This window comes from Triturus cristatus, chromosome 9, assembly GCF_964204655.1.
Source record: "Triturus cristatus chromosome 9, aTriCri1.1, whole genome shotgun sequence".
NCBI lineage: Eukaryota > Metazoa > Chordata > Amphibia > Caudata > Salamandridae > Triturus > Triturus cristatus.
Genome location: NC_140592.1, coordinates 715,305,248 through 715,318,459, shown reverse-complemented (window position 1 = coordinate 715,318,459; position 13,212 = coordinate 715,305,248). Strand labels below are relative to the sequence as shown.

Below are 13,212 nucleotides of genomic sequence, written 5' to 3'. Positions count from 1 at the left end.
AGGAAACTCCTTCGCTCTTGGAAGGCACCCTTCTCACCTACTAATGACCTCAGCCTTATTCCGTCCTCCCCAGTCTTCCCTTCCACAGTTTGTACTCCTCAACACAGATTCATTAGATTAGAACCTCACACACATGAATGTCACAATCTATAGACAGTCTTCAGATTTTCATTAATCCCTTACTGCTAATTGTCCATCCTATTTTGACCTTGCTCCCAATTGCGTCTCCTTCCAGCATTACCCCATACACTCCCTACTTCCCTCCTGAGTGTATTTACTCCTGGAGAATATCTCCTGTCAGACCCTCCCTGTCCAAGAACCCACACACTCAACTCTTGCCCCAAAAGTAGAGTCTCCTCCAACCCCAGACACTATCCCCTCACTCATTTTCTAAGCTGAGAACTTTTAGAGCTGTCCTACAGATCCCATTTACCCTTTCAAAAACTCTTTACACTGTTCACAAACTATACTCAATCATCAGTAAACTAGATTCTATTCTGAGAGTCAGTCTGATTTTGCCCGTTGACAATTAGGCCAGACACTCATGTCACACACACACACCTATAGGCTGTCCGCTGCAGTGCACAGTTTAAGTTTCAAGCAGTGCACCACCTGCCACTGCTTGCACTGCGTTGTGCGGCACAGCGTAAATGATACTACTTTTGGATCAACCCGGCTGCCACAGGAATGGTGCCTCAGCTGAGCCTGAGTGCACTGCAGCCGGGCAGTGCACAGCCATGAATGCATGCCGCACAAGTCCTGGGCTGCTGTTGTATTCTATCTATTGCATATTTCTATGTCTGTCTTTACCCACTCAATGCCTTTCTAGTGGAATGCTTCAGCACTGTGATGTACTACGGAATGTTGGGTGCTGATTGAAGATAAGCCACAGTTATGATGGGGCTGAGCTGCCTGCTGGCTGCTCCTGGTGGGGCTTATTCCAGGATACTTAACATCTTACAATAAATCCTCTTGAAATACCTCAACCTGTCTGGACTACATTACTACATCTTTTTGCCGACCTGGAGGTACGTCGTCGCGGCTTACCGGCCCATGCATGGCGCTCGCTAGAAGAGACACAGACTAGTAAGTGTAACTGTCAACTCACTGGCATTTTCTCCTCAATTTACTTTTGAGTGTCTAGCCTCTACCTCTCATTCTGCCTCCCTCCTGAGGTGCCGCTTGCATGGTGCTGTGGTGGGCTAAGCAGCGGCGCTTTGAGTCGGTCTGCATTTCTTAATTTAATTTACTTTTGTGTGCAGTCTCAGCCTCTCACTCTTCTAAGTCTAGCCCGTTGCTTCAGCCGTGTTCCAAGTCGGTCAGCTGTCGTAATTAGTATTATTAGCAGGCTGAGGCACCTGAGATCCGCGCTGGGGTATCTCTCCCATACTGTTTCAGTTTCATTACAGTTGGTCCCACATGGAGAGCCTGGACTTCTTGTTAGTGCCCTTTCATTTCTGGTGCTTTGCAACAGTTTTAAGATCTTCCTAGAGTTTCTCGTTGCTCAAATGGGTGTAAATTCTGATATCTGTTCATTGCTTGAGTTTTACTCGCAAGAAGGTGTCACTCAAAGTTGTTGTATGGTACTCATAATTACACTGAAATTATGAAAATGTCACACATAAGCCAATCAACGCAGAGCCGCACATGGTGGCCTTGTGTTTCTTTGTAAATAAAGTACCTCAATCAAATAATACAGCTAGGCCTCAGTGTCTTTTTGGGCCATGGTATGCCGTGATAACTTTGCAGTATACCATGGTACATGGCGATGACAAGCCAGTATAAAATGATGTAATGGCTGGTTCGAGGCATATGAGCTGTAGATCGCATACTTGTGCATAGATCGCCATCTGGTGTTGGGCTCGGATATTTGCACTTTGTTTTTGTCTTGGAAGAAGTCTTTTGTAGTCACAAGGTAGGTGACTCCTCCTTAGGACGATAGTGCGCTTGGGCATCGACTCCATCTCCAGATTGTTTTTTCCGCCATCAGGTTCGGATGGGATTTGCTGCGCTCTGGGTCGGTGTCGGTCTCAAACCCCCCGTCGACACGCAATTCCTCTCCACTCGACGGTATTGTCTTGATCGCGTTTCCCTTTCGACGTGCATCTTTAAAACAAACTCCTTGACCTCTGTCTTCGACGCGGGCCGTAGGGCCTATCCGCGCCGACCACGCCTGCAGTCAGTGGAAAGGACTCCTTTAAAAAGATGTCCCGGGTGTGTTGCTAACTTCCCAACCACAGACTTGCACGAGGTTTGTAATCTCTGCCACTCCCCGGAGCAGGAAGACAAAAACTGCAAGGCCTGTGCATCGTTCAGGTCAAAGAAAACCATCCGTGATCGTCTGGCTCGACGTCACGAAATGTCTTGTGAAAGCAGCTTGATTCCGGACATCTTCGGAGCAGATCCCAATGTCCAGCCGGAGCAACAAGGTGATGAAGAAGACATCTCTGTCTCCGAGGCCGACGACTCAGAAGTTGAAGAGGAGACAGTTACCCCGGCTCAGCGGTCTTTGAGTACCAAAACCCTTCTCCCAAAAACCAAACCTAAGGCTCCGGTAACACCTTCGCCCTCTGGTCAACACCGGCAACATGTCTGACGCCCCGCCCTCAGGCCTGGCTATGAAACCTCGAGCAAACCCCATTCCGGTGCCGAAAACTCACCTTCGGTACCGAAGCACCAGACCAAAGACGTGTCACGCACTTCTTCGTCGACACCAAAGACAGCCTCGACGCCGACCCAATTTACATTAAAGGTCAGGTCTCTTTGGATTCTCTTGTGGTGTCTAATGCACGCAAGAGGGCAAACTCTCAGAATACAGGCGACACCCTCCCCTCCTGATAAGGAGTCCAAATTAATAGACGCATCTGGTAAACATATTGCGTCACAGGCTGCAAATCATTGGCGGATTGCCAATGGCCAAGCTTTATTGGCCAGGTACAACAGGACTCACTATGAAGAGCTTGAAAACCTCATGCAACACCTTAATGACCAGTACAAACAAAAGGCCACCGACCTTATACAAGAGGGTAAAGTGATCACATATACCTCAATTAAATGTGTGCTTGACGCGGCTAATACCGCATCTCGCGCCATTAACACTAGCGTTTTGTAGCACAGGCAGGCTTGCCAAATAGTCCTTCCAGACAACGTCTAATGTCCTCGGAACATCTAACACTTCTCAAATAAGAGGTTCTCTCTCTATTACAAAAACATGCAATAGAATCAGTCCCCTTGCCTCCTCAAGGCACAGGGGTTTACTCCCTCTATTTCCTAATTCCAAAAAAGGATGGCTCTCTCAGGCCCATATTGGACCTCAGACCGCTAAACCTCTACATTCAGTCTGATCACTTCCACATGGTCACTCTCCAACAGGTGCTCCCACTGCTTCAACAGGGCGACTTTCGCTACACTTTGGATTTAAAGGACGCCTACTTTCATATTCCCATTCACCCCGCTAACAGGAAATATCTCAGGTTCATGGTAGATGGTCAACAATACCAATTCAAGGTCCTCCCATTCGGGATGACTACAGCACCCAGAGTCTTCACCAAGTGCCTCGCAGTAGTTGCATCCCACTTAAGAAGACCGCACATTCATGTCTTCCCTTATCTGGACTACTGGCTCATAAAAGCCAAGTCACACAGCAGCTGTGTGCAACACCCACACAAAACAATCCAACTTCTTCATGACTTGGGATTCACGGTAAACCTCACCAAATCCCACCTCCAACCGTCCAGCATACAACAATATCTAGGGGCTACAATAGACACTTCAAAAGCTCTAGCATACCCCAACCCAGTAAGGATAAGCGCCCTACAAGCTCTAATAGCTAAATTTCAGCCTCAACACTCACTACTAGCGCAAGTGTTCATGCAGCTAATCGGGATGATGTCATCTTCGATTCTCATCGTCCCTTATGTATGACTCCAAATGCGCCCCCTACAGGAGTGTTTGGCATGTCGGTGGAACCAGGCTCAAGGTCAGCTAACAGATCTGGTGTTGGTAGACGACCGCACCCATTGATCGCTCTCTGCATTGGTGGAACACACAAAACCTTTCCAAAGGGCGGCCGTTCCTCAACCCGATTCCACAGATAGTGCTAACAGCTGACGCATCGCTCACCGGCTGGAGAGCTCATCTTCAAACCCATACCATTCAGGGCATATGGACCCCTCGACAAAAACAATTCCACATAAATTACCTGGAATTGTTGGCAATCTTCCTAGCGTTAAAATCTTTTCAACTCCACCTCGTAAGCAAAGCTGTCCTAGTCCGTACAGACAACATGACAGTGTATTACATACAAAAACAGGGGAGGACACACTCTCTCCAGCTTTCACACCTAGCTCAAAGCATATGGAGATGGGACATTCCTCAAAACATATATCTCCTTGCAGAACACCTCCCAGGAGTACACAATCAAATTGCAGATCTACTCAGTTGCCAGATACAGCCGATCCACGAATGAGAACTTCATCCTAAAGTTCTGCTTCAATTCTTTCAAATGTGGGGCCACCCAGAAATAGACCTGTTCGCCACACACCAAAACGCAAAATGCCCAAGCTTCGGATCCAAGTATCCACGCCCATTGTCCAAAGGCAATGCGCAATGGATGAATTGGTCAGGCAAATTTGCCTACGCTTTGCCGCCTCACCCGCTCATTCCACCAGTGGTTCGGAAGCTCAAACCGCATTCCCTCACAATGATCCTGATTTCTCCAACATAGGCCCGACAGCCATGCTTCACAACCCTCTTGAAATTATCAGTAGTTCCTCATCAAAAGCTACGCCTCTCACCCAAGCTTCTCACTCAGAACCATAGAACAGATGAATACTGGTAAGTAGCATTTTCCTTTTTTAGAGAATTAAAAGGCAGCCATATTGTTTTTACTACACTTTGACTTCACCATTTTAGGGCCTTAGATATAGTTGAGTAGTAGGTCTCTACTTATTACCACTTCATTAAAGTTGTAATAGGTAGGGAAATGTGTCTTTGGGAATGCTAACTATACCTACAGAGTGGCAATAGACTATTGTATTTTTTATGTATTTGTTTATTGGTTCACATACGCATGTGGCCATAAATGTGTCCTTAGTTGTTCATGTTGTAAATCTGAAACTTTACATATGCAGTTTAGTTTATGTTTTTTGGCGTCCTTGCTACTTTTAGTAGGAGTGTACTACATATGAAGGCCAAAGTGAATGCAAGGCAATCATTGTTATTGTTATAAAAATTGAGATTATTATTTTCCCAAGTGGCTAATTATCATATCCTCCAAATAGTAGTTTGGGTGTCTGACTGCTAGGTAAGTTTTTCATTTTGTTGCACAGAGGTGCATAAGAAAGATGTTTTTTGTTTGGCCTCTTGGGCCAGTTTTATATTGTGAGCCAGAGAGCATGCAAAGAAAATTTACATAGATTAAGATTCATTATATTTGATATGTATTTGTTTATAGGTTTCCATTAGCATGTGACCATAAATGATCCTTTTAGTTGTTCATGTAGTAAATCTGAAACTTTACATATGCAGTCTAGTTTTGTTTTTTGGCTTCCTTGCAGGATTGTGCTACAAGATATCACTAAGTTAAAAAACCTAAGGACTTACAAAATACTTACTCTACTTACCTGCAGTACCCAAAAGAATAGTCTGCACACCCTAATATCTAATGCTGCCAAATTTCATCAAATTCCAACCATCCGTTTTCGCACTATGCGAAATACAACAGTCTATGTAAAATACATTGGATTTCAAGCCCGTTTTGCGATCCCTCCCTTTTTTATTTGCTCTTTCTCCTCATCCTCTCCTCCTTCCTACCCTCTACCCTTCTTTGGTTACCCATGTTCTTGGAGTGTCCTTTGTTCTCCACTTCTTATCCTCTCACTCCTCTACTTCTCACTCACTGGCGGAGGACGTGTGTTGCCTTCTGAGAAGTAGATATACTTTTGCTGTACTCTGTATGACTTGTGTGTCTATGGGGATTGATATGTTTTTATATGCATATTTATCCTTATATACATTAATCTTTGGATATGGTTGTATGTATATACCTATCTCTTGTAGATGTCATTTACTTCAGGTATATGTGTGTGTTTTGCACGTATGGTCGTCTGGCCTTCTATACGGAGTATTTTGCTGTATAGACCCTTGGTGACCTGGTTCAACGTTCTTGGTTGTACTTGTCGGTTTCTTTCTTTCTCTTCAATGAACATCTCTAGTAAATTATTATGGAGGACGCCGTATAAATCTATCAAGCTTCTCAGCATGAGAGCGGTTTCTTTTTACCTTTCTTGTTTTTATAGCTATGCTCTACAGCATTCATTGTTCGTTTTTTTTTTTTTTTTTTTCTTCTTCTTTTTTTCCCCATCATTCTATGTTTGGAGGTCCCTTTTTTCAAAATCTGTTTCTAAAGCTAGTTTCCTTGACTATCGATGGATGCTCTTTATTCGTTGTCTGTGTTCGCTGCAGCTGAGCATGCTGTGAATGCTCCTTCCATTTGGTTTTGAGCCTTAACTCTATGGACTATTGTCCTTGGACCCTTTGCATTCCCCCATCATAGGTTGCATCCCCTATTGGGGTGGCCTCTTTTACTGGTTATGTACCGTGTTTCTCACGGTCTTGTAGCTTTTTACTCCCTACGGGCTCACATAGTCCTTCTTGGAGAGCAGTCCTTTGTGTGGGCATCTTGCTTCACCTATCATTTTTTGTATAGTCTCTCCCCTTTCTATCTTTCGGGCTGGCTTCTCCTATTTGGGGATCTTTTGTGACGTCAGTTCGCATCTTCTTCTTCATGGATGATATTGCATGGGAATCTGATTCTAAGATAAGGAATCTGCAGCTAGATGTCTGTTGGATAGACAATTTACTTTCCTTCAGTAACCCTTTATCTGGTAGAGACAGGATCTAGCCGCAGATTCCTTATTGGCCCATCCATCCTCCCTGCTCTGTGAACTGAGGGTCCTGTTGTCTCCAAGATCCATTATTTGCATACTACTTCCGTTCTTTCAATCTGTTCATGTTGATATACGATTTTTCCCTTTTTGTCACGCTTTTTCCAGAGACTGTTTCTCTATGTGGCTCTGTGTGGTTGGCACGGAAATAGTCACAAAAGATACTGACCTCAGGGGAAGATTTATGTGGACTTCGTTGACGTAATATTGGGGAGACTATGTCACTGCGGAGTCGCTCAGCACCCTCTGCCGATGTGCGGAAGTACTGCTGGAAAAATTTCCATTTCAAGTCTGGCTCCTGGGGAGGATTCTAAGATAAGGAATCTGCGTCTAGATCCTGTCTCTACCAGATAAGGCATTACCGAAGGTAAGTAACTTCTCTGTATGGTCCACAAGTTGACCAAGCTTTAGAGAGGATCAAGAAGAACACCGAGGTTGCTAAGTCCATGGGTGCACTCCAAACACTCTCTCCCCGTGGCTCCTTTAACCACTCCAATGCTTCTTCTTCATCATATTGCGTGCAAAGTCACCACTCCCCTTTATGAGGCTATTTCAGGGGAGCGTATAGGGGTAACAACTCCAAAGGTCGTGACATATGTGCTTCCACACATGATGCTGCACCCACTACAAAGCAGTGACCCCCTTCTTCTCCTCCCGATCATTTAACACCTGTCTAGGTCAATTAAACAGTTTCTCCCCATGTGGCAATCCATAAAATTGGATCAGTGGGTGTTGGATATTATCCAACTTGTTTATTGTCTGGAGCTCATCACCACACCTCCGAACATTCCACCTCACACTCAAAAACTCTCTCTGGAACATCAACCACTGCTAACGGCAAGGTCAAGCTCTCTTGCTTAAAGGAGCTATTGAACCCATACCTCTAATTTCAGGGGTATACTCCCTGTACTTTCTCATCCCCAAAAAGGACAGTTCATTACGGACCATCTTGGATCTCAGGCCCTTAATTCATTACATCCGAGCAGAGCATTTCCACATAGTCATGCTCCAAGGCGTTATCCCACTTCTTCAGCAAGGCGACTTTGTCTCTCTAGACTTAAAGGAAGCCTATTTTCACGTCCCAATCCATCCAGCACACCCCAAATACCCCAGATTTATCATAGCTGGCAAACATTACTAAATCAAAGTCCTGCCATTCAAGGTGACTACTGCATCAAATGCTAAGCAATGGTAGCAATTTTACATAGACAAAACATTCATGTCTTCCTGTATCTAGACGACTGGCTAATCAAAGCCAATACCCTTCCTCTGTGCCATCAACACACTCAAGTCTCCATAGACCGGCTCCATCAACTAGAATTCACCATCAATGTTCAAAATTCCCATCTTCAACCTTTTCAGGTTCAGGCGTACTTGGGGGCTATTGTCAACACACAGGTGGGATTAGCCTATCCCAATGCAGGAAGGATAAAAAAAATTCAAACACTGCTACCACACTTTGAAACCAACCAACAACTGGCAGTAAGAACAGTTATGCGTTTGGTATGATGGCCTCATGCATCGCCATAGTGCCACATACATGATTGCACGCTAGTTGTCTCAGCCACAGGGTCAGTTAGAGGATCTAGTGTTGATGGACAGCCGCACTGAATGCTCTCTGCAGTGGTGAAACATGACAAACCTGTTAAAAAGGCGGCCGTTCCATGACCATTTTCCACAAATCGTTCTGACTACAGACGCATCCCTTACAGGATGGCATGCTCACCTATAGGATCTCACAGTTCAGGGTCTCTGGGACACGAAACACCAGGTTCTCCACATCAGCTTCCTTGAGCTTCAAGCTGTTGACCTAGCTTCACCTAAACCCTGACCTTCTCCCTCAGAACCATTGAGAAATCAGGCACCTAAATCCAAGGGAACTCAACCTTGCGATTTGACTCCTAAGGTCATAGTATTCGGTTACCTGATTCTCCCACCTGAGTGTATGACCATTCTCAAAGAAGCTTGTAGACCTACTACTAGAGCTTGCTATGCAGCTGAAAGGAAACAATGTGTCTTTTAATACTGTAAAAAGCACATAGATCCATTAAATTCCACTGTTAACAACATTGTTTGCTACCTTCTGCATTTACAGCCCTCTGGCCTTGCCTTTACTTCAATACGCTTCCATCTAGTGGCAGTGGCTGCCTATGTCCAAAACATGCAACACTTATCTTTGTTCAAACTGGCAGTAATTCAGGCCTTTATAGAAGGAGTTAAGAGTTATTCCACCCAGAGTTCTACTCGCACCCACATGGAATCTCAATATTGTTCTCACCAGACTTATGGGTCCATCATTTGAACCATTACATAATTGTTCCCTCCAATTTCTATCTTAAAAGTTTGCCTTTTTAATTGCCATTACTTCAGATAAATTAGTCAGTGAGCTCCAGGCACTAACCTTAGAAGAACCGTTCTTCTAACTACACAGGGATAGGGTGTCCTTCACACCAACCCAGAATTCCTTCCAATGGTGGTATACCCTTTCCACCTTAACGAATCAGTTGAGTCACCGGTTTTCTTTCCTCAAATCGTTGCATAAAGGGCGCCTAATACACTAGTTGTTAAGAGTTCTACTGTATTTATATTGACAGACCCAAAGAATTCTGTAAAACCAAACTACTCTTTTACTTTTTGGCCCCCTCATAAATCCGGCGTGTTTTAGATGGATAATTAAATGCATTCAGACATGTTGCATCAAAGCTAAAAGGACTTTACCTACACCCCCTACGACACACACTATTCATAAAATGGGGCTTCCATAGCTTTTGTAGGAAATATCCCAACAGCTGACATACGTAAGGAAGCTACTGTCTATGCCACACACTTTCACTAAGCATTGTGTGGATGTTCTAGCATCAAGCTAATGTGGGTCAGGCAGTGCTACGTACAACTGCAACCCCCACAGGTTAGCCACCGCTTTTGGAGGGCACTGTTTTACAGTCTGTGCAAAGCATGTGTATCTACAGCCACAAATGCCTCGAATGGATTGTTACTTACCCTGTAAGCATCTTTTTTTGGCATGTAGTGCTATGGTTTCACCTGCACACGCCTTCCTCCCCGGACACTGTTGGACCTTGCAGTTCCTTTTACCTTTTTCATATTGGTTGACATCTCATTACCGACACTTACTTGCACTCCTTTCTCACCCACCTGTGTGAAAACAATCTAAAAGTGCCCATGCGCATTATCACCAAGAGGAGTAGTCACTTTACCTTGTGAGTCGAAAGACTTCTCAGAAGATCAACAACTTTCACACATACGGACCCTAGATGGCAGGAGTATGCCAGACATGTTAATCTCCAGCACTATATAACAAAAACAGATGGTTCAGGGTAATTAACATAATCCATGCCTGTTGTTGGGACAAATTTGTAGTTTCATGCGGCACATGCCAGATGGATCCTGTTGAGGCCGGTTTATCTGCTGTTCTCTTGTTTGTTTTATCTCTTGCTCGACAATGTGCTTTGGGCACAGTTAACTGTTATGTTTCAGCCTTCTTACAGTTGCCGAATCAGCTGTCCTTGTTTAAGTCACCAGTTGTGATGGTGTTTTTTTTGTTGTTGTTTTTTTTTAAACATTTTATTATCAATACTCAAATAAAACAATACAAAGAAAATGGCTTGGTACATTAGATATTGCATTTGTCGCATTAGTCCGTTGCATGTCATTCACACAGGCAAAGCAAAGTCACAAAACGCCGTAACTTACATAGTGGGATGTATCAAAATGAAATTCCCTGAACATTGGTCCCGGCCACTGCTATGTCCCCTTATTGGGCATATCCGATTAATCGCTCATGTCAGGATCCGAGTCTGGTGGTGGAGGGGCACAGATGTTACCACAAAATGAATTCCACCTACCCCATACCCGTTCCCATTTTTTGGGACACCATCTGTGTATAAAAACTGCTCTTTCGGCCACCATTGAGCTGTCCATGTCTTGACACCATCGTCTCTGCTGGGGGGCTGCCTGTACACCCCAGTGTTGTGCTATATTGCGTTTTGCCAACATGATCCCCAGAGTTGCCCAGTCTTGTGATACATGATTTAGGTCTGTTGGTTCCCATATATTGAGGAGGCACCGTTGTGGGTCGGGTGGGACCGGAAAACCACACACCTGGGTAATGGTGTCCATCACCTCTTCCCAGTAGAGTGTTGTGTGGGCATTCCCAGAATGTATGGTAGAATGTGCCTCGTGCCCCACATCCCCGCAGACAGAGAGGTGTCGCAGCTCGGCAGATCTTGTGGAGCATAGCCCTAGTGTAGTATGTCCTGTGTAAGACCTTCAGCTGCACCAACCGTAGCCGGGACGGGATCGCCACCTCCTTCGGGGACGCTAGTGCTTCTTGCCAGTCCTGTTCATCTATGTCTCCAAGGTCTGCCCGCTATTTGTCCCGCAGAGCTAGTGTGGGGTCTTTTTGATTTTTAATAAGTTTACGGTAGGGAAATGGCCCTCTTAGTGAGTTGATCTGTAAGGAGACGGTCCTCAAGTGGGGTCGATTCGGGAAGAGCCGTGCCTCTGGGTATTGCCCTTGTAAGTGCATGTTTGATTTGCGTGTAACGGAATAATTCGGTGTCAGCCATTTGGTATGTTGTTTGTAGGTGAGCAAAACCCACTACGTCTCCCTTTTTCCACAGATCCCCAACTCTAGAGATACCAATCAAGTCCCATTGCGCGAACCCTTTGATTTTGTGGAGTGTACCAAGTTTTGATGTGTCCCACAATGGTGTGAGTTGTGTCATGACTCCCTCCCATCCCAGCGCTCGCTGCGCTATGAACCATGTGCGTTTTGTGTGTGGGGTGGGATCCACCCATACGTCTTTTTTATGCTTGTGATACAGCGCCCCCAGAGGTCCCCCAGTCCCAAAAGCATGCCGGTCGAGCCGGAGAGCCGGCTCGTCCTAAGGGGCATGAAGCCATTGGTTTACTATAATAAGTTGTGAGGCCCAGTAGTACTGTCGTATATTGGTCAAGGCTATTCCTCCATCGTACCAGCTCCTAGTAAGATTGGCCAGAGCTGTGCGGGGGGTGCCCCCCCCCAGAGGAGCAGACCCACCTCCGCCTCGACTGCCTTAAAATGGGAATCAGGGACCGGGGCGGGTGTATTTTGCAGGGCGTATAGGAATCTCGGAAGAGCCATGATTTTGAATAGGGCTGCACGGCCCAATAGGGTAAGGGGTAGTGTATTCCAATGCTTTACGTCGTCTTTGAGCCTCCGGAGGGGGGGGGGGGGGGGGGGGGGGAGATTTTGCTCATAAAAGTGAGTGGGATCTGGAGTAACATGGATACCCAGGTATTTAAAGCCGTCTTTCCCCAGTTGTATCGACACTCCCCTTGGTAGATGTGGAGGGGAACAGTGGAGAATAAACCGAACCAGTTAATCGTTGTAACCCGAACACTTGCCATAGGCAGCATATATGTCTAGCAGGCAGTTGATGGAGCGGCCGGGGAGGACATACATAGTAGTATATCATCTGCGTACAGCGATATGCGGTCCTCTGCCGCCCTCGTATCCGCTCCGTATCCAAGCCGCCAGGGGCTCGAGTACCAGGGCGAATAAGAGCGGGGACAGAGGACATCCCGGTCTGGTCCCGCGCCCCAGCGGGAAGTCCTCTGAGATGCGCCCATTGACCACAACATGCGCCAGGGGTTGTGTGTATAGTAATTGGATCCACGCACGGAAGTTTGTCCCAAAGCCTAAGCGCTGGAGCACCGCGAACATGTAGGGCCATTCCACCCGATCAAAAGCCATGCTGGCATCTAGTGAGAGAATGACTGCATCCTCTCGGATAGTAGACATTCGAGCCATTACCCCGTGGAGCCTTCGTAAGTTCATTGCCGTGTTGCGGCCGGGCATAAACCCAGACTGATCGGGGTGGATAAGGGACGCGAGGTGTGGCTGGAGCCTAGTGGTCAGCACTTTTGCTAAGATTTTCGCCTCTGCGTTGAGGAGTGAGATGGGACGGTACGAGGCACACTCTAGAGGGGGCTTGCCGGGTTTTGGGATCGTCACTAGGGTCGCTGTCCTTTGGTCTTTGGGCAGTATTCCCCTATCTATGGTCTTTGGGCAGTATTCCCCTATCTAGGCTATCTTCATACATTTTCGGTAAATGGGGTCCCAGTCTTTCTGCATCCGTTTTATAAATTTCTACGGGAATGCCGTTGGGACCGGGGGCCTTGCCTGATTGGAGACCCCGAATTGCGACTATGATTTTGTCCGCCGTAAACGGCTCTTCTAATGGTTCGGCTTCTCTGGGTGTCA

General features: G+C 46.0%; 1 protein-coding gene across 4 annotated transcripts in view; it reads left to right on the top strand.

Moving 5' to 3' along the window:
- Positions 1-13,212, top strand: part of RELA (RELA proto-oncogene, NF-kB subunit) — a 367,284-nt gene that overhangs the window by 250,979 nt on the left and 103,093 nt on the right. The gene's annotated exons all lie outside the window — the stretch shown is intronic.